Source organism: Bombus huntii, chromosome 1 (genome assembly GCF_024542735.1).
Source record: "Bombus huntii isolate Logan2020A chromosome 1, iyBomHunt1.1, whole genome shotgun sequence".
NCBI classification, from domain to species: Eukaryota; Metazoa; Arthropoda; class Insecta; order Hymenoptera; family Apidae; genus Bombus; species Bombus huntii.
In genome coordinates this window covers 12,545,642-12,567,571 of record NC_066238.1, presented here as the reverse complement: position 1 = coordinate 12,567,571, position 21,930 = coordinate 12,545,642, and the positions used below count along the sequence as shown (strand labels likewise).

The window sequence follows — 21,930 nt, the reverse complement described above, 5'->3', positions numbered from 1 at the left end:
GCGATTTACACTGTGTACGAGCGACTCAGCGAATATAGCCTGTATATCTACTTATTATTTTTAAATATATTCGACGGTTGCGACAACAAGCAATAACATCTAATAAATCTCACGGTCAAACGTACTATATACCAGTCCTCTACACTTACGTAACGTATTTCTTATAATAATGCGTTTTTTGTTTTGCATAGTTCTTACAATTATGCTTCGTCGGAACAGTATAACTTACTCTGTTTACCTACGTGTTTCAATGACGTTACATTTGCACAACTTTCGTCCCTTATTGATAAACAGATTAAAAAATAAAAGAAAAGAAAACGAAAATATGTCAACAGTTGTACAGTTACGTAAATTGCTAAACGATATTAAGATAAGTGGCTCGAAGGAATATGACGACAAATAATGTTATTCGAACCGGTTCGCTCGAATTCAGCCGGTTCGTTGCACCGATCGTGAACATTCGTTTCCCTGTATTTCTGCTGAGACAATTTCCCTGTATCCACGGCTATCGCGCACACGATAGAAGGTTGCCCGTGTGTAACTAGCGTGTCCGTAACGACTCGTGACAAAGAACGAGATAGAGATTCAAAGGAGAAGGCAGCAGGGATAACCGGACGCTTTAAACGGAGCAGTTCCTGCTTCCAAGTCTGCTTTCCACCGTCCCCTTGTGTTCACCTTCCTCCGCCTCCCTACATTTCTTCCATTTCCCTCCGCGTGTCTCGTATTTTCTACTAACGCGAATTTCCTCCGATTTCTCTCTTTTTTCCCACTGGCCGGGGGGAGGGCGGAGGGGGGATGGGGAGGTCGGTTCAGCCATGTTATTTCGTCATCGCGCGGAAAACTCCGCTGAATTTTAGAGGCTAGGAAGAGCATACAAAGGAAGAAAGAAGGAGGGAAAAGCAAGAAGAAGAAAAAGACACGGTGTCGTTTCTTACAAACGAACGAATGAGACCCCGAGTATGCACGTTTCCGTACGCGATGAGGTGAGAGGATTTTTTTCCGCGTCTTTCTCACCAGCGGGCTTCTTAAGGTCATAAAGAATTATTTTAATTCTCCGCCAGGTCTAATTCCATTCCGTTTCGACGAAGCAAAATTAATTTTGTCCCGGTTTTTACGCTTCTCGGGACAGCATGAGAATTACCTCCGTCTCAGCAGCAAAACGATAATTTATAGGAGATTCGCGGATCTCGTGGTCTCCCTCGAGATATTTTTCTCAGCATTCTTAGCAGGCATTGGAGGGGAACGGAGTAGAGGATAGGAAATGAGAGAGAAAAGGAAGAGGAGACAGTGGAAGGAAGAGATTGTAGTCGATGGTTCGGCCACTCCTGCGGCGCACGAGCCACGTTGGATGCAAGAAGATGGAAGCAAAAGGAGCGAAAGAGGAAGATAATAGGTACATAAAGAAGGCAGATAGATGGGAATGGAAGGAGAGAAGCGTGGAACGAGAGCAACATATCGATCTCACGAGACTTCCGTCTGTCCGATTCTAGGCTCTCTTTTATCGTAACGCTCGATCGGATCGACCGTTCCGCCGACGAGCCCTTCTATCTGAAACAAGCGCCCACCCTCTTTTCTCCTGCTCTCTCTCTTCTCGAGACCACCCTTTCTCGTCGTCCGGCCTAGTACAGCCCCCTCTATCGGCCTTCTGGCATCACCGTGTGGGAGGTAGGGGCTGGGCTCCAGAAACTCATTTGAATCACGTGCAACGACGAGTCAAGTGCAGCCGTACTACGCGTTTACGCCGACGTATATACGCGCGCTACTATGTAGTTACTAACGATCTCCTTTTTCTCCCTTTCTCTCCCCCCCCCACCCTCTCTCTCTCTCTCTCTCTCTCTGCCAAGTTTCGCATTCGCTCGTCCTTAGCCTCGCGATTCCGGCTATTTATTGATCTCAACATCCGTAACCGTGTCGTCGTGCCGCGTGTTCCATGTTCGTCTCAACCTTCGAGTCCTTTTTTCTCTCGTCCCTTATTTTCCCCACTTTCCCTTACTTTTTCACCCGTCTTACAGCAATATCGGACAGAGTATCGGATCCCTTGCTTCCGAAACCTATTATTCACGCGTTCTCGTTTCTTTTCATTCTTCTTCTGTCGTTCGCATTTGATACCGTTTCCACCGTATTTCGTCGGTTGTCTGCCCTTCGAAATTTCTCTTTATTCGACCGTTCGTTCGTAATGGATATCAGGATTGGGCGGCAAACGACGACGAGCGCGATTACGAGGGGTGCCGACGCTACGGGGATGAAGATGGTGGAGCAAAGGACGAGAGATGGAGACAGATAGTGGGAGGGGGTGAGAAATAGAAGGAATGGGAGGAGAAAGAGAAAGAGAGAGTGTGGAGAGAGCAGAGGGGCGTGGCAAGATGAATGATCGCAAGACGCGGGAGTATTGATCCCGGGGACTGTGCTCTGACTGTTTCTCTCTTTCTCTCCACATCCCTCTCTCACTTCGGCATATATACGCGCGTCCTCCCCTTTCCCGTTCTCTTCTCCACCGTGTTCCTCCGTGGTCGTTCTATCTCTCTTTACTTCTCTTTCGCTCGCTGTCGGAGTTTCGCACCCCTATACCGGGTGGCGCACCGGTTAGGTTCAGGGTCATGCGTGCACCCCTTTCGCCTGTGTGTCGGCTCCTTCCTTCCTTCCTTCCTTCCTTTTGCAAAGGGAGAGAGCCTGCTCCGGCCTGGATCGAAGTCGAAGAACCCAGAGAGGAGAGATCGTTTGCTCTCTCCCTCTCTTCCTTTCTCTCACCCCGATACAAGGCAAACGGTCGCCGACCAGTTCTACCACTGTGAGAGAGATCAACGACATTTTCGGCGCCCAACGTACCCCTGGTGTGCGTGTCGCGTTGCCACGCCGCCGTGGCCCCTGCCAGAAAGGATAAATCCTGATCTCTTGGACGTCGGTATAATGAACCTTCTCCTTGTAAGCTCCGCGCACCCTTTACCCTTCGCCCTCCCGAAAACCATCCGACGAGGAAGATACGATGACAACGACGACAACGACGACAACGACGACAACGACGACAACGATGACAACGACGTCGACGACGACAACGGGACCCACATTCGACGTTGGAACGATCTCGATACAACTAGAGCGGCATACACCGTGCGTTCGAATCGGCAACGAGCACACGGTCGCGCTGGAAACCTGTATCCGTTTATCGCGCGTAGCAGCGCACACCGAGGTCGGAGTGCCTCGTTACTGGTGCCGCTAATCTAGTATTTGCAGAACATTACGCGCGCGTCTGAGAACGTTCGATTGTGGCGACGCGGTTCGTGGAAATGCGCCAACCTTTAAAACGTATTCCATATACGCCGCGTTCGTTACATTAATTTCACCTTGGCTACGTGTCTGAATTAACGACGAGCCGGAGCATCCGATGGCCGTCACGATCGGCGGGACAATTTGCACCCTGTGCAGGACGTGCGTCTCATGATTTCGCGCAGTGGAATAAATGGAAGGATTTTCTCTTATCGACCGACAGATCGTCGCGGAACGACGATGAATCGTCGATTGTTCGTCACGGATCCTTTGAATCCCCTGAGTTCGGGGTCACACGATCGTGAAACGAACATCGTTTCGAGTTATCTTTCGTTTGCGGCAAGCCGACTCGTCCGTTGGAATAGAAAATATCGTGAAATCGTGGAATCGGCGTACACGGTCGATTAACCGGGCGCCAGCCGACAATATTAATAACCGAAGCACGGTTGGTGCACTGGAAGCGAGTCTCGACCGACGTGACAGTCCCGCGAAAAGTAATTACCGGCTCTCTTGTTCTGCGAGCTTAATATGACGGAACGACCGTCTGAAATAACATTCTGCATGCTGGTCGACGCTAGTTTTTCTTTTTTAAAAGCTTCCAGGATTAAAATGTTCTTTTCACGGTCGTTACCGTCCGACCAACCGAGACCCTTGTAATACTTTGTACGAACTTCTAATTACTCCAACCGTGACACGCTGTCGTACGATCGCCTACCTGAGAAAAATAATTCTTTCCTGCTATTTTCATTTAATATTTATATCGGTTCTGTGAACCTGGTTAATCGTCGAGCATCGGAAATTAACGCGCTACCAACCTGTACACGCAAGGTACACGCAGTGAAGGACGGCACCCCGGGAACACCGAGCAACGTTTTACGTAATTAGTAGCAATTTCTGTGCGCAACGCCTCGAGCAGGAGTGTAATCAGGAAGGCAGTGTGGCGAGTGTGTTCACCTTCCGTTATAAGCAGCGCATGAAATGCGATGGGAGAACCACCACAATATATCGTAATAACAGGTGGTACGACAACTGACGTAATGATAGGTTTAACGACTAGAGCACGCCGATCGGAAAGCGAAAGTTTTCTTTTGAAATTTTCCGTGATGTTTCACACTCGATGTGCATGCTTCCAACGCCGGTATGTCTAACATTTACAGACCATTGACGAATCGCCGTGACGCGCGAGACGAAGAAAGAGAGGGAAGACTACTATACCATTTACCAGATCGATTCCCGCACAGGAAACGTAAATCTCTACGCTGGGGATATCTAGAGAAACGACTCGGTAATGCAGGTGAGCGCACTGAGCGAACCACCAACTTGTACCGCTTATGATTTATAATTCATGCACCGTGTAAGGTGAGCTTCGACGCGATCCAACGACCCTCGGTTAAAGACGTTAATGAGAAGCGTGTGCCACTGCCGCTCGTGAAGAAGGGAAACTTCCCTAAGTAGGTTACCGATATAAGAGTTATCCACACTTGTCCGATACTATTCGATGGTGGACGGGTTTCCATTCAACATACTGCTTATCGGAAAATAGTAAGATCGTAGGAAGAGGAAGGATCGGGCGAGGGAAATTGGTATTGTTATTTCTTGAAATTAAAAATTGACAACCGCGAAACGCTGGTGACGCTTCGTTGAAAAGCAGGTAAGAGAGAATCTCGTTAAATTCCAATTAATTAAGGCGAATCGAATTGAATGTTTCTACGGTTGATATCTGAGTAGGTCTGCGCACGATATCGGTAGTGGATGACGTCAAGCGCGTCAGTTTCCCACGATTCCCCGATGGATGTTCCCGATCGGATAATCGAATTTCTCGGTGACGTCTACGCACGACCGGAATAGCCGTCGAAAGATAGAGACAGCATCTATTCGCGAGGCACACCTTTCGATGAATATTTTATTTTCAAAGATTGACTGTGGATAGATTTAAAATAAGTCGGTCACAGATGCGATAACGATACACGCAGCCTCTCGTATCGATACATGCAATTATATAACGCTCATTTTCCGACGCTCGTTAAAATAACGTGACCGTTAATGGTCACGTGGAACGCGGTAAAACAATGAGCAGGATTAACGCTCGGTGTCCTAGAACAGCGAAAAGATTTATTGGAACGAACGTACGTGTCCGTGACAATCGTACGATCGTTACGCGGTATTCTATACATAGTTCGCGAAATTTCTTAATTACGTTAACGAACGACAACGGTATTCAAGGCAAAAGCGGAAGAAAGCGATTAAGCATGCGTTTGGCGTATATTTGGACCGCCTAACGATAATATATACGCGCTACCAGAGTAACCGTCAGGTTTCCGTTTACGTCGCGGTATAATTACTGCTTTGTAGATATAACGATGAGTCTGTAACATTGGAATCAGAGCCTCCGCAGCCGGAGAAATAGGATAAACAACGAAAAGGTCAAAAGGGTGTGTAAGTCTGCCTATTACGCTTGGTATTTACGACGCTAACAAAAAAAAAAAGAAGAAAAAAAAGGAAAAGAAACAAGAAGAAAGCAAAGAAAACGTGAAACAAATAAGCAAAGTCGAGGAGAGAAAAAATGGATAAAAAGTTTGAATTTAGTGGTAACGAATTCTCTCGTTTTCTCGCGCTTAACGAGGTCCCAATTAGCTTCAATTTTTTGGCAAAGTAGCTTTCCCCGTAATCGAGCCTTGTGACCACGAAAGATTTCACAGCGGCTCCTCCACTTTCTTTTTCTCTCTTCTTGAAACTCTGTTTTATCGTCGAGTTCCCCGTGTGAAAATCAGCAATAGGAGCAAACAGACGTTACGTTTTTCGTTTCGCCCTTTCGAGACACGCAATTAGAAGAAAGGGGCGGAGAAAATTCGTACGCGGTTTCCCCCCGATACGTTCTCTCCCTGCTATCGAAGATATTTCTCTTCCTTACGAACCAATCCCCGTCATGCAATCGTAAAACGTTGGGAAACGAACAACGAAAGAAAGAAGGAAAACCGTAAGTCTTCGAGATAGATCAATAACAAACCATTACGAGCTATCTTTCTCTCCCTCTTGCGACTGCTTTCTCGTCGAGGCTTCAAAGCGACCAAGTGCAGAGAGAAGTTGCTCGGTCGCTTCAACCCTTGAATCAATCCTCTTGCTAATTATCGTTGTCTCGCGCGGAAGAAAAAAGAAAGAAAAACGAAAGGAAAGTGGCACGACAAAGCGGACAGATCGATAAATCAAGAAGGGAGAGAGAGAGAGAGAGCATCTTCTTGGCGGACTATCCGGCTCGGGACGGGAAACAAAAGGAATCGACAGGTTTTTCCCTTTCGCCACACCTAAAACATCGTCCACCGCGAAATAACCCATTTCGTTCGGCCGGCGACTGATTGTTTAACCCCTTTTCCGGTACGTTTTACATCGATTTTCCTCGGTTTCGCCCTCCCGACCTTTTTTCCTTGTTCGCTTCTCTTCTCTCGCTCCCGGAGGCGTTTCATTAGCCGCGACGAGAACATTTGTTTTTGTCGATGTTTCGCGGTAGCTTGTCCCTTTTTATTTTTCTTCCTCCACTTCCTTTCTGTCTTTCTCGCTCCTCTCGCTATCCACCACACCATGCACATTCTCTCTCACCGATTTTCGCTCCTCTTTTCACGCGTACCTATCCCCACCGAGAGGAAAAAAACGGTAACGAGTCGTATTTCGACCACTTACTCGATTAATCGACCGGCTGTTATGAAAGCGCAGGTAAACTTTGTTTTTACTTTAATCTCCTCTATAATTTCTGTTACTCGTGCAGAAATATCGCGATTATTGCGCAACCGTGGGTCGATCACCAATTTCTTATAGCAATTGGATTTTTACACGTATGTTCATATATGGAATATGTGGCAAATAGTGACGCGAGTTACAGTAGCAAGAACGATTCATCGATTCGTGTGTACAGTGATGCACGTTTGACGCGTACTTTTCGATTCTCTACGGTGTTATATAATCTCGCTATAGGCGATTCGGCATAGCACATCGTGCGGCGTTTTACGTTTCTTATTTCAAAGTGGAAAACTACGAGTTTAATTTCTTTACTCGAGTAATATTCGCTCACCTTTCCGATCCTGTGAAACAACCTGACGATTTCTTCATGTATCCACGTGTCATTGCAGGCATCCTCACTATAAACATCGTTGCGTGAGTTTTTCGAGAGAAAAGACCGCGCACTCGCGTCAATCACACGTCTGTCCCTCGTAAAGTAACACAATCCGATTATCACAAGGTACGAAACTACAGGCAAGAGAGATGCTGCTGGCGTAGTCACGACAGCCTGCGATTTCTCTATGCGAAATCTCTTTTATTATCCTGGTTTCGCAGCATTTTCACCGTCGTTCCTTCGTTCGTTTTTCTAGTCTCTGCGTCTCGTCGAAAAGAGCTACGATCGCATTATGGACGATAGAAAATGGTTACTGGCCGTCGAGATGGATCCTTACGCCGGCATTTTATGACATCCTTCGGGCGAAACGGCCATGCGTGGCCGGCGAGATCCTCGCCACCTTTTCCGCGTTTAAGGCTGTGTTACAATGCCATTTTTCGCTCGCTCCAAAAATAAAACCAACCATACTTTTCCGCCTCTTTCCCACGCGTCTCATTTTTTCCTTACCGTTACGCATCGGAATTTCCATGATGCGTCACGTACTCGGAGACTTTTTTACACTCTACTATATCAAAGCACACTCTACTATCTTAAAGCGTGCGTTATTGTATACAAATTCTTTCGTTTGTACGTTCGTCGTATTCGACGAATCTCTTCCTCGTACAAACCGTGTGCCAAAAATTACTTTCAAAATCAACCGAAATTATCCGAATTCCGTCGTTCACATCGTGCGGGGTTCCTCGATGTCCGACTAGTATGCCACTTTTTCACTTATCCGTTCCTCGTCTGTGTACCAGTGTCAGCCTCTCGATCGTCCAACTCCGTCATAGCGAAGAACTCGCGAACAACGTGATTCATCGACGATCCGACGAGATAACCGCACGAAGGAAGCAGCATCCTTGTTCTCGCGTTCTCCAACGCCCCCCACGGAATAAAAAAAGGGGCGCCGCAGCGGGAACGCCTTGGCGAATCGCTCGATCGTTTCGACGTGAACGTCGACACTGTTTCACGGTCGGCGCGACTCTCACCGTGTCGATCGCGATCGTGGAAAAAAGCCAAGGTGGATCGGGAATGAAAAGTTTTACAGCAAGAACGCGGCTCGTCGACTGATAAATCCGCATTTAGTGTAGCGGACTCACGTACACGCCGGGCTCTTGCCGGCTCCACCAAAGGCATGATTGGTCTGCGTGTCGGTGCCCCCGCCGCCCCCTCCTCCGCCCCCCAGGGGCGGACAACCGAGGCAGAGCGCCGTCGCCGTCCTCCGACAACGACGGGGGCGCCACCGCGCGGCACCGACGCCGACGCCCGCCACCGATCGATAGTCACCGACCGTCGACGACGATGACGACGACGACGACGACAACGACGACGACGACGACGAAGACGACGAAGACGACGATGAGGAGGACTACGCTGAGGACGACGACGACGATGACGACGAGAACGACGACGATGAGAACAACGACGACGAGGATGACGACGCCGCCAACCACCACCACTACGCCACGGAACCGCTATACTACTATTGCACTCCGGTTAGTCGGCCCCGCTACTTGTTTACAGTAATATGCGTGTACTTTCGGCACCGCTCCCGACTTTTCGATCGAATCTTGATCAAATCTCACTACATGTTAGTCGTTCGTTAGTTACGATTATACAGCGTGGGCGTTAACATATCGGCTATCTCGTTATTCGGTTTTCTAGGACGATCGAGGTAAAATATATATAAATTTCATAAACCGAGGAATATTCAAGAACGTGAACGATTTAGGTAACATTGTCAAAAAACAGTGTGTAAATACGTTATAATATTTTGCAGAAGTTAAATGTTTTGGTGTAATGTATTTCGGGCTATTGCGGCACCCAAAGCAAAATATATAAAATTCGCATGGCAGTCGACGTTTTGGCTCCGCTGCTTGTTTCAAGTCTTCACCACCGCGTATACTTTGTTTCGGTCCTATTCCGAATTTTTCAAACTAATTCTTGCTTGAGTCTCATTGCACTTCTCAGTTATACCCTATAGCCTAACTTATAGCCTATTAGTAGTCTAATCTCACACTGTATACGTGTTCTGACGAGTGTTCTGATGACTGGAACATCCGCAGATCGAAATATATACGACGATAAGAAGTTACATATTTGAACGTTTTGACGAATGAAATATCCGTGGACATTGAGCGTTCCTAGTTCGTAATTAGGATAGCTGTTATTTCGTGGTACGAGCAGCATGATATTCTATGATCATGATAAATTTATATGGTATGTGTCTTCCCTTCGATGGAAAAATAATCATCGGATTATCTCATAGAGGGTTGTTTGCCTAATGATACATAGCTAAATATTGAAATACTTAAAACTGAACTCGGAGTGTATTTTATTTGCTTACTTCCTTAAGAAAATAACACTTTGTACTATAATTTCTCGTTACGCAGCAAAGTAACGAGGAAAGAGTCTCCAAGAGACGTTCATATTTATTCGAACTATCAATACCCTATCGATCCGGCTTTCAAACATTACATCTGTTATAGGAAACGAAGACTTGGTGGTGACGGCACGTATTCTATAAATATAAACAAGTCGCACAGCTTTCCATCTATATTTGCACCTTTACGACCACGCCTTCGATACTCATCGTTATCAATTTGCCGTGTTTTGCTCACGATTTCACGAAAGTGTCCGTAAAACGTCTCTAGACGTTGCAGGGCTTGTCCATTCGCGAAACGAGCGAGCGAGCGGCGCCTTAAAATACGGTCGCAGGACCGTCATTAGGAACACCTTTTAAGTGCGCCTCGGGCGAGCACTGTTGCCGCGATAAGGGTGGAGGCGCTTCCTTCTCGTACTCCCGTCAGCGTACGCATCGTGCGTAATGTGAACCGGATGAAGGGGTGGGAGGCCAGGAAGAGAGTGAACGAGAGTGAAAAAAAAAGAAACGAGAAAAGAAAAAAAGAAAAAAAAGGGAAAAGAACACGGAGGAGGTAGAGCGTGCGAGAGACTAGGAGGGAAAAAAGGGAGCTTCAGTGAGAAGGAGGCGAGTATAAACGTAAAAGGGGAGCGACCGAGAAAGACTTTTAAAAAGAGAGGCAGAGAGGTAGACAGAGAAAGAAGAAACAGATGTAGAGCAGCGAGGTCGTAACGAAGGGAAAGAGACGAATTACGTGAAAGAACGGATAAGGGAATAGGGTTCGGAAAGAGAGAGAGAAAGAGGAAAAACGGAGGGAGAGACTACTGATAGATAAGAAAAGTCATCACGGTCAGTGCGCGCGCCGCGCCACACCGTCATTCATTGATTGCATCGTGGCGTGCGGTCTGCCGTGGAGAACGTACGTTTCACGTCGCTAATGTGCACCGGATGAAAGGAGAAAGGGAGAAGAAACGGACGAATATAGAAGCGAGGGGAAGCAGAGAAAACTACCGGGAGTAGGAAGGCACACTTTGCCGGCAACGTATATTCGGCTTTCTCTTTCTCTTTTTCCATGTGCCCGGCAGGTTCTTCTCTCTTTATCTCGCTCATTTTCTCCGCCGTTCGCTAGCGGTGAAACCAGACTCGGTTAAACGGTTCGCGCGAAGAATTCATCGTGGCATGAAAACCGACAGCGGCTACTCCACAGAAATTGCGCCCTTTTGCAACCAAATTCGAGATTAGCCAAAGAAGGATACGATACTCGTTCACTGATAAATTTTTCCATCGTACGTTTCTACCTTTCCTGTTTTGTATATTAAAATTTTTAATTACTTCGCCTCGCTATCGGAATATCGAAATGTTATCGAGAAATTTGTACAACTGTACAGCGTATGCAATAAATATCAATTTCAATTTCCATTTGAATTTTAATTACGCCTAGATACACAACCGACGTTTTTCGTGTAAAAAAAAAAACAGAGGACGAAAAAATGAATGTACGAGCGGGGAAGTAAAAGGGAAAGAGCTCGAGATAAGTCATCACGGTCACCAGCTCAGCCACGTCACGGCACGCAGTCAGTCATTCATTGATTGTATCATAGAATAGTGAGCGTACGCTGCGCAGTGCCGTAATACGACGTACACGTAAACTCGCGTGGCGTTGCGAGCGGAACAGAGAAAAGAGGAAGGAAGAAAAAAAAAAAAGAAAAAACGAGAGGACGGAATACCTCGCGAGTACTCTGCCGAGCAAATATTGCGAATGATTTCTCGGAGCACTCGATCCCACGTACCGATGATTAATCAGCGAGGAGCAGTAATATTTTGTTTGAAACTGCAACGAGATAGTTATCATTACGCGCTCGTTCCCACTGGGTCGCTGTGTCTTTAATTATTTTCTCCGTTCCATATATCGAATACGGGAGACGATGCGGTAACAGATATTACAAAAAAAAAAAAAAAAAAAAAAAACTACGAAGGAAAGAAATTCTACGTCCTTACGAATAGAAGAAAATAAAGTAAGGAATAGAATAATCCGAAGGACGCGCGTTTCGTATCGTACGATTAAAACCCAACGAACAATTTTTCTCGTTGAAAAGTAAGTCCCTAATCTAATCTCGTGCGTCTCAACAGTGTATCTAACCACTCTTGAAATATAAAAATCTGAACTACGTTCTTCCTCTACGCACAGGGATAAAGATAAATTCGTGTAGAGCCACTGTGGGAAAACGCATGCATATTAGTCGAAACAATTAGTAGATTACTGCCATGATCCAATTTCATTGCACCGATCAAGCGAACACAAGCAAAGGGAGTTACATATATATTCTTATAAAAATTGATTTTTATCATGAAAAAAAAAAGAAATGTAGGAATACGATTAACGAGTATAAAAAATCCATGTTTTGATACGATAGAAATATAATTGTTTTAAACGGTATATCACAAAAGTTGAGAGAGACTGGAGTTTTGTTTAGAACATTTAACAGTACGCGCTAACAATAAGAGATAACGATTGGATCGAGGCGGTTGGTTCAACCCGTTTACCAATCAGATGTAGACAGGAGAAACGAGAGAGGAGACGATAGAGGAGGAGAGAAGTAGGTCTAATTAAGAGACGTAAGTTTATTAAACTCCGGGCTTAAAATAGCGGGCGACACACTGCCCAGGAATGTAAGGACAGTCCGGTTTTATTGTCGGTCGAGCTCCAAGATTAATTCGCGTGGACTTTTCTAGTCCGCTCGTCAGAAAACGTTTCGTGAACCGAGAATCGACTTCGGTTCGACCGATACCAACACCGTGGAAACACGATCGTCCTCGTGAAATAAAATTCATACAGGTAACGTTGATTTGGAAGGCCTGCGGGGTTGCGCTCGAGGCCCACAGCCCCGAATCGAAATTAGAACGGTGGATCGATCGATCGCGCGAAATTTTCTGGCCGACAGAGAGCGACAGAGAAGCCGGTATTGCTGGAACGCGAGAAAGGGATGATAAAAGAAAAAACGAAAGAAGAGGGAGAGAGGCGTGTAAGGCCGATCGATTAGCAGTCGTGTCTGAATTTAGGTTAACCGAAGGACCACGAGAAACGATGTCGGTAAGGAGAGCAAGCGAGAAACGGTAACGATGATAAAAACGGCTTTCGGCTGGGACATTGGATGGATGGATATTCGCGCGAAGCTCTTCTATTATTCAGAAAGGCGCGCTAGTTCCGCGAGTACATGATATTTCGGTGAACCGGGTCAGATATCGTGGAAAGGTCACAGAGAAATTTTAATAAATTATTGCCTCGTATAACGAAGACGTTGCACGTAATTACTCTTTCTTAATGAATGTTCAATCTCGCGTCATTCACGACCTTATCCTTCCGCTGGATGATTTACCGGAGATTCCATTCGTCTTAGAAATTCCCACTCGAGCGTAGAAAATCTCGTAGTTATCGAACGCGTTCCGATTTTCCAGAAAACGTTAAAGACGCGAGACGGGAGACAAGCGGAGATAGAGAAAGAGAGGTATCAACGCAGAAACACGGACCACGAGGGTCAGGATTAAATATAACCGTGGCTCGAGCTATTTATAAAGATTAACTTGTTGGCGAGATAACGAAGGAGGAGATGGAGACAACGGCGTTAAATTGTCGCAACAATTGCGCGGGAACCGGCACATTCCAGGGACGAAATTTCTCGTGCCGCTTCGAGCTTTGACCTCGATCTCATCGTCCGGGCTCTCTTTCGTCACTTGCCACCCGCCGCTTAAATCGTCAGGGGGGAAAAGCTTTAAAAATACATGAAATGACGTTCGACTCGTACGGCGCCGATCGATTTTCTCTCTCTCTGCCTGTACGGCACACGAGAGCCCGACGCGCCCGACAGTGACGTAATTACTTCCCGGTGACGAAATACGCTCGCCACCGGTGTATTTTATTCGCGACTCTTTGACCGATCGTGTTTTCCACGTTCGTCATCGTTCCAAAATACCGGAACGTTCTCTCGCACGATCTACCAACACCAGCATAGAGACCCGTACCATTAAAACTTTAACGCGACGATAATTCCGTTGTCGTAGCGTGTATGTGCTGCCGCGCACGTCACCAGAGTAACGCGAGACACGAATTTTCCTCGACTACGTCGTTGGTCGCCGTTAGGTACGCCAGCGTCTGGAATTTTATTTACACTTTACGCACCCACGTGTGGAATGCATATATGTGCGACACACAAACGACACGTGCCTAAAAAAGAGGCGAAGAATGCCAGGCTCGTCCATTGAGAAGCTAGTTTCCACATTTACACGCGCTGCCTAATCGGCCGACCGGCTCCGAAGGGAGAAAAAGGAAACGAAGACAAAAGCCGGCTCGTGTGCGTCGTCGCGTCCCTATTTTCGTATTCAAGAAGGAACGAGAAGAGAACAGTGAGGGAACCGAGGGTGACAAGGAGGAAGGTGTTACGACATCCTTCTTCGTTATCTATTCCCTTCTTCCCTGCCTGCCCATGTAAAGGTACCTGATAACGCACCAGCTGTACACGCTCCTATACTTTAAGGTTGTGACCGTACTTTTACGTTACATTCACGTTGCATTTACGTTACCATTCTCCACCATTTAGATTTGATTAATGGGACACCTCGTCTAGTCGTTCTTTGAATAAACTCGGTGTTATCAATACGCGTTATCGTCGCGATTCCAGCTACCACCCGAGCTCTCCGGTTTGTCCCTTAACCGGCTAACCTGGCTAGCCGATTTTGTTTCTTCAGCACGCTCGTTCGATAGCGAAATCGGATGTACGAGTCGCCTACGTGAGCATAAGGTTCACCGACAATCCTCGAAAGTCACGTATACGGTAATAATTACGCGATCACGTATCGGTAACTAGATATTCCATCGAAGAAGACGAAACTGTAAAATGCAACCAAGGTGTGGCTGCAAGTAAGTAGTATACTAAGGGTGCAACAACACGGACTACAGAGAAGGCAAAGGAAAGAATAAAATTCAATGATGGAGAATTGGAAATTATCGTGCGAAGTTTAAACGATTTTAAAGAAACGAATTGGCTAGTTTACAGGTAGAAACGGAGAAGTAACGGCGAAAGAGAGCGAGGAAATTAGAAACAATACGGAAAGGAAATTCTGATGCTACGAAAGTAAGTACTTTCGTAGATACGCGTGGCTCGACGATTTCAGCGAGATAAAGGTTGGACGTGTACCTTTGATCCCTTTGAAGGACGACTGAATGGACGAAAGGTGGGGTGACGCTTTAGTCTCGCAGTGGTTGTCCCAGTGCCCTTGTATGCGGTAGAAAAATTAGCTAGATTGTTTTTTCCTCTTTCGCCCTCTGTTTTTTTTTTTTTTTTTTCTTTCCTCTTCTGTTCCCCCGTGCAATGGCCGAAAGCGAGCGAAGGGCTGTTGGTTTCCATCGAACGTTGGGCCAAGGCCGGGGTTGCCGGAGGACGAGGAGAGACGGAAGAGGACGTAGCGACCAGAGGAGGGTTGCGTTTACATCGAGCTTTTCCGTTTCCGAGGTATCCATCGATCCCTCAGCGAACGAGTTTTGTAACCCAATCAAAACTTTCCCTAGCGTCGTAATAAAGTCCCTCTCGAAGGGTTATCTCGATATTGCCCGATCAGGTAAGACGTTTCGCGTTCCTACTATCTTCCTGGCTATCCCACGGAACCGCCCTCTGAAAACTTTTTTCTCGAACCGTGGATTACCCCCAAAAAAAAACCTTAAACAGTCTCTTAAGTGGCTCGACAGCGTGCGACATTCTCGCCATCAAAATACAAGAAAACATGGCGATACAAGGTAGGAGAAGGAGGCGATCCAGCGATCAGGGCTATCGCGACGCGAGGAAAAACACGCTCGTTTGCCATCTATGTACCGCGAGTCAGCCACCGGTGAGAAGACTCACTCCGCTTTTAAGGCAGAATCTTCCGGTCGTTACCGATAGCTCGGAACAATGCCATCACAACGACGTTGGGAAGCTTCTTCTCTGAGAACGAGACGGATGAAAAAGAACCTAGCACCATCGCGGTCGTTATCGATGATGTCGCGTCCTTCCCGGAGGTCGGTCCACGTGATGGAACGCGGAAGCGTCCGCACAAAGACCAGAAAGGCTGACGACGTTTCTCGTTGTCATCACTTCGCGAGAGTCCTCTTTTCTACCGCCCGTTGCGTGCCTACAATTTACACGGTTTCTTGCGGACGAACGTAACGCAACAACGGTTTCCCGTGACGTGCCGCAAAAACCGCGACGGAACGAAGGGCCGCGACCGATCGCTTCCGGGGGAAATCGAATTCGAGCGCGCGCGTGCCCAACCTCGTGTAATCCATTCCGATCGATAAATCCAAGCTAGGGGTGACTTTTTCTGCGCGTGTTCTCCTCTTTTTTCCCCGTACACGGTCTCGCGATCGATTCGTGGAAGCGTGGGCTCGTTTATCAAATTCGTCGGCGGATCTCGTCGCGGCAAAGCGTTTTTAATTAACCACCAGCGTGAAATCGCGGGGGTAAGCGGCGAGAGGCGAGAGGAGAGGGCGGAAGAGTAACGCGAGAGAGTAACCAGGAAACGGAAAAGAGGAGAGGAACGAAGGGAAAAATTCGACTCGTTACCGGGTGCAATAACACCCGGCAGAAAAGAAGCCGATGGAGCAAAGGAAATCGATACGAAAAAAGAGAGAGAAAGGCCGAAGATGAAAGTAAAGAAAGAAAGAGGGGGAAAGGGAAGACAGAGAGACGCAGGCTCGCGCTCGTTTCTCCTTACTCGTTAGTCACGGCCCCGTCTTTATGAATGGGTTCGCTCGTGGCTTACGAGGAATCGTACTATCTCTACTACCACTACTTTCTCTCTCTCTCTTTCTCTCTCTCGCTGTCTTTTCCCTTTCTCTAAACGGGGTGTCAGCCAACGTCCTTCTCCGGGGGTTACTGCAAACCCTTACATACAGAGCCAGCGACAATAGAAGGCGGCCACGAATCGATCGTATAGCTCGCAACCGCCACCGCGTCCGGCGTCGTCGTCGTCGTCGTCGTCGTCGTCGTCGTCGTCGTCGTCGTCGTCGTCGTCGTCACTGCTGCCGTCTATTTGCACTAACGCATTTGGTCTTTTACCATCACCTTAATCGTTACGAAAAGAAAACGTCATTACGATTAAGAAAAATCATGCTCGTCGAACGAAGCTAACCTTGAACGATAGTCTACTCGCAATAATTAAACTCGATCAAACTGACGATTAAACGTCTGCTTGTCCGAAGATATATTATCCCTCAGAATCGATCGCGACGTAACAAAGATTCTATGATATTTTCAGAAATATCGTGAAAGTGTAAAGGCATGAATTAGGACGAGAGAAAGAAAATACGTTGAGGAATCGTCGCGGCACAAAGATTCCTATAGCCTCTTGTACGATCCTACGGCCATTTTTTCACGGAATCGTCGAGCCGGAATATCGCGGTCCGGGCGTGTTTCCCTCTCGACAGGGCGCGGCTGATTCTCGATCGTGCTTCCTCCGCGACGGCAGGATGTAAAGGAAACGAAGACGCCTCGGTGAGAGGGGCTGAGGGGCTGTCGAGGGGAAGAGATGGCGTGGGTGGAGGCAGTGGCCTGTGGAGGAAGGCAGAAGGGGGTGCTTTTATCATTCGTATCGCGGGCCTATTTTGGAGCCCGAAGCCTTTTGCCTCTTAGGAGATCTACTCTCGGTTCTCTAGAACGTGATAGACGCGAGAAAGAGACAGGAAGGCTTAGTGTAGCCACGTATGGGGATGTAAAAGACAGAGAGAAAGAAATTCAGGGAGGTGGCGGGGAACGGGCAAAGGAGAAGAAGGAGCCTCCACTGCTTGCCGGCGGAGACGAGGGAGGTCTGGATGGTATTCGAGGAATGTCATGTAATAATCGGGCCGCCATTCGAGCGTCCGTTCTGACGACAGGAGGCGCCACCGCTCGGCTCGGTTTCACTCGTCTTGCTCGTCGCATCCGCCGGAACAGGGGGTGAATTTGCACAGCCTTAGAATAGGCGGATCACGAACATTTTCAGATTAGATCGTCCTGTCAAAAAATTCTTCGATAATAGTAAATTACTCCTAGGTACTTGAATGTACTCGACGCTTCCTAATTCATGATATTAGTAATTTCGATCAATGTATTATACGGGGTGTTTCGATATTCGTTGGACAGTCGCTGAATAACGAATGAACTTTTCGATCGTTAAATCGCCCTGTGAAAAGAATTCATCGATAATAATTAGAATCACGTAGTTTGAACGTGCTCGATATTTCCTAGTTAACCAAACTACCAATACTCTTTGAGGGATGTTTCAACGTTTTATGTTAGACATTATAATAATAGAGAAGAGAAGATGCACGTGTAGTTTTAAGCAAGCGGTTTACGCGTAGTGGTAAGGGGCCTTAAAAACGTGTATATTACCGTATTTATCCTAAACGTGTATTTATCCTAATCAAGCAACCTTATCGTTCGGTAAAGTGTCTGAAGGTATCCTTAAACAACGTGCAAGTCAAATACGATCCGTTTCAACGAATTATCTGCCAACAATCCATAACTGCAGATAAACGGAGGGTAAACGTCGACGATTAAACGAGGCAACCGATATGGTGCAAGAGTAAATACGGTTACGATCGCTAACGAGATACAGTATCTTCTCGGATAAAAAGGACAAAAATTTATGCCCCTCCGTGACCTTTGACTACCCCTCTCGACCGAGAAAAAGGGAAGCCTATCCTGTGCACGGTCGAGACACACGGGCAGGTCGCCGCCACCGGAGGAGACACATATCGTTGGTTGCATCCGGTCTCGAGATTCGATTCACGCGAGTCGAGAATGTGCTCTCGTAGCCTCGAATGTGAATTTAATAAAGAGAATAAATCATTTTAATGTAACGCGGCGGCACGACGCTACGGAACGAAGGGGTGACGAGGCTAAGGGGGTAGAGAAATTCAACGTTAGAGCGGGGAAAAGATAGAGCGAAAGAGAGAAAGAGACAGAATCAGGGAGAAAAAAACCGGTATTTTTGCGTCGAGCACGGAGGGGTGCATTTCGTTGCGATTATAAAAGCTGGGCAACCCCCGGTGTGTCTAGACGACGTGGCCTCCTATCAAAAACAGACCACCGAACTGAAAAGGCTGAAAGGGCAAGGAACTCTTCACAATGCCAAGAAATTAAAGTTTCTCTGTATATCCACCTATATTCGTCCTATGGCTCTCCCATTCCTTCTTTTTTTTATCCGTTTCCTATCCTCTTCGTCCGATGTCTACGTCGTACCGGTACAGGGAGAAAAGAAAAAAAGAAAGGAAAAAGAAAAGAGAGAAAGAGATCACTTTGCCGATAAACGCAAACACAGAATGGGGAGCAACGTACGCGCCAGTTAAATAGACTGCTCTCTTTCTTCGCGGCAAATGTTTCGCAAGGATTCGCTGAACTCTTGTACCTGTTGGAGTTCGATCGATCTCGTTGCGTCTATGGTTATGATCGGTCATCCTGTATATACCTTCTACGAGAAGCTTTAGACAAGCTGTAAATCGTTTGGAAACGTTGCATTCATTTCTACGAGTTTAATCCTCGATTAGTATCGGATGGTAAGTTACCTATACGAGTTTAGGTTAAGTCAATTAATTTCAGTCTACTTTATTTAATTCCTGTTTTATGTTTTACGTGATAGAGGTCAATAGTATCTACATATAAGTACCGTATGTAACGTACCATAATGCAGAATAGAAGAAAATGAAAATCGAATACTCCGAAATTAATTCACCTAACTCGATTCAGACATAAATTATTTATGCAGTCACTTATGATCTAAAGATACCGGTTAAAAGTGAAAAAAAAAAAAAAAATTTCAATGAGATCGCAAAGTACACTTTCCATCAATTCGACCGTTACACGTTACTTATGTACTAAAATTCAAAGGTGTTTCGTAGTTAGTAAATAATCTCGAAGCAACTCGTAAACGCGATGATGTATCATAGCAGGAATGAAAAGAGGGATTCATTGATACCCGAGAAACGTCCGACTCGCTAGCTGTCACAGCCAGTCACCGAATCATTTGCATAATCGCGACTGATTACTATCGCTCGTAGTGGTTCCCGTACGTAGTCATCGCCATATGTCAGACTTTGAAAAATTCGGCGAACGTGTTTCGTTCGATCGTGTAAGAACGATGCACGTCGAACGCCGGGAACCATTGTTATCGACGCTCGGAAATAAGTCAAGGCACCGACGAAAGACAAGATAGACCTGACATGCTATGCTTTTTCATGTCCTACGATTTGGGGGGGTTAGGTGACTCCCTTACCCTTTTCGTGCAACATGCGACATTATCGATTCAATATAGAATAAAAGAAGAACGCTAGTAGTGGTAACAATTAAAACTAAATTTTCCTATGAAATTACAAATACGTATATAATTCTATGATATAGATCATTGGATGTAAATATGATTTCGACGAATTCCATTATAATTGATAGTCTATTCGAACACTTTTTTTTTTATTGAACCGCAGATGAATAATAAAATGAAAATGATGAAAATAAATGAATCGAATAATAACAACTTGAAATGATCGTTACATTTTACTGCGTTTCGTGCTACTGTTAAATATGTTTAATTAAAAAAAAAACCATCCATAGAAAGGAGAAAATATTGATATGATCAATATATAAGATAAAGTTCTAAACGTTACACTGAGTTACAATCTCTGTGAGATCAGAGCGTATGTTCAATATTAATACATTTAAACCAGAAGATACTATATAGAAACAAGGTAGAAATTTGTCTGATACAGGTAACCTACCACAGCCAGCTGTTATCAATTGCGGGACAGATCTCCCTTTAAGAATGTAACAAATGAAAATCTTTTCCTAACTATTGATTTTATCGTCTTCGACGTTTGAGTTGAACATAATTACTATGTTCGCCGTAGTAAATTGTAGAGGGCGTAAGAAATACTGATTTTTTTCGAGGTCGGTATTTCAGAGCATGAGATGCGGAATCCCATAAGATGTCATGTCTATTCTTTCCTTCGTCGATGGTCAAAGTTAATCCGACGTCATTCAGGGAAAACAGTTTTCGAGGAAACGTGAATCGGACAAAATTGACTAAAACGAGGTGGGCGACACGCGAAAGTCATACAAAAATTCTACGTGCGCTAAGTTGATGATCGAACGAACGCTCAAGTCGGAAGTATGAATCAGGAAGCGGTGTGTCACGTGCTAATGTTGCACGTCACCAAATAGGATACACGAGTCATGAATCGCAAAGGATTACTCACGTAAAAAAACTTGTGCGAGGTTAAATCGATAAACACTTACTATAACGATTTCTCAGGATCCTAGATGAATCGTTAAATGATCCCCGAATATGAATCATTATATGAATGAAATAAGACGAATTATTTAATTAGGTTCGTGACTAACACCGCGAGATCGAGGAGAAAAAATCGAACAAATTTCATGAATCGTTCAAATTGATAGAATAGTTCATTGATAGGAATTCGTGTGACAGTCTCATGATCGATGCGATCTCGGATCGGGTCGTTGCCTCGAGGATCGAAGGGCACAGCCTTAAATATTTTTCTATCTAGTCGCGCTTGGAAATATAAGCGAGCCAAGCTGATAAACGACCTCTGGAATGTTTGATAAAGTCGATTAGAACCAACTACGAGTTAGTCAGCAGCAACAGTTGGTGAGAATGGTTGTATGCATGGGAACGAGGAGGAAAAAGAAAGAAAGGTGGATGCCCTATATGTATACGTAGAGCGCCGACATTATCGGCCCAGAGGGTCCAGCAGACTCCGATAAGGATTTACGCATCGTACGCTTCGTAACGTATCTAAAATCCACGCACGACGTGTATCGTCGATAAATCGATTATTGATCGAGCCTGCAAAACGCTATAAATTTCGATTATATATTTCGATCATGTGCTTACAATTAAAAGTTTGAAAATCCTACACGAAAAGTTCTATTGAAAGTTAATAATGTGGTTCGGTTTTGTATGCGACAGATGGCACTAGTAAATACATGAAAGTCGAAAGATCAGTAACCCCGATAGGCGAATAACCGCGCATTAACTCTGTTTACTTGAACCCTCCAGGATACTTTTATTCCATTCAATTTAATCGGTTTTCAAAAAAACCATTAGATGAATACGAAAGAAATTACACGTATCGATA

The 21,930-nt window shown here is 45.8% G+C and overlaps 1 protein-coding gene and 1 long non-coding RNA gene across 3 annotated transcripts in view; one reads left to right on the top strand and one right to left on the bottom strand.

Annotated features, from left to right (window-relative positions):
• The window catches only part of LOC126863571 (serine/threonine-protein phosphatase 4 regulatory subunit 1-like), a 148,980-nt gene that overhangs the window by 126,132 nt on the left and 918 nt on the right, over positions 1 to 21,930 (bottom strand). The window contains exon 1 of one of the 2 annotated variants that reach the window (XM_050613865.1): positions 7,328 to 7,478. The exons of the other annotated variant lie outside the window; for it this stretch is intronic. The gene's annotated coding sequence lies outside the window, so the exon portion shown is untranslated. Of the gene's footprint in view, positions 1 to 7,327; positions 7,479 to 21,930 lie in introns of those variants that run through there. 2 annotated transcript variants of the gene reach the window in all.
• LOC126863769 (uncharacterized) lies at positions 8,601 to 11,186 on the top strand. The gene is made up of 2 exons (XR_007688976.1): positions 8,601 to 8,904; positions 9,898 to 11,186. It is a non-coding gene; the product is annotated as an uncharacterized LOC126863769 (long non-coding RNA).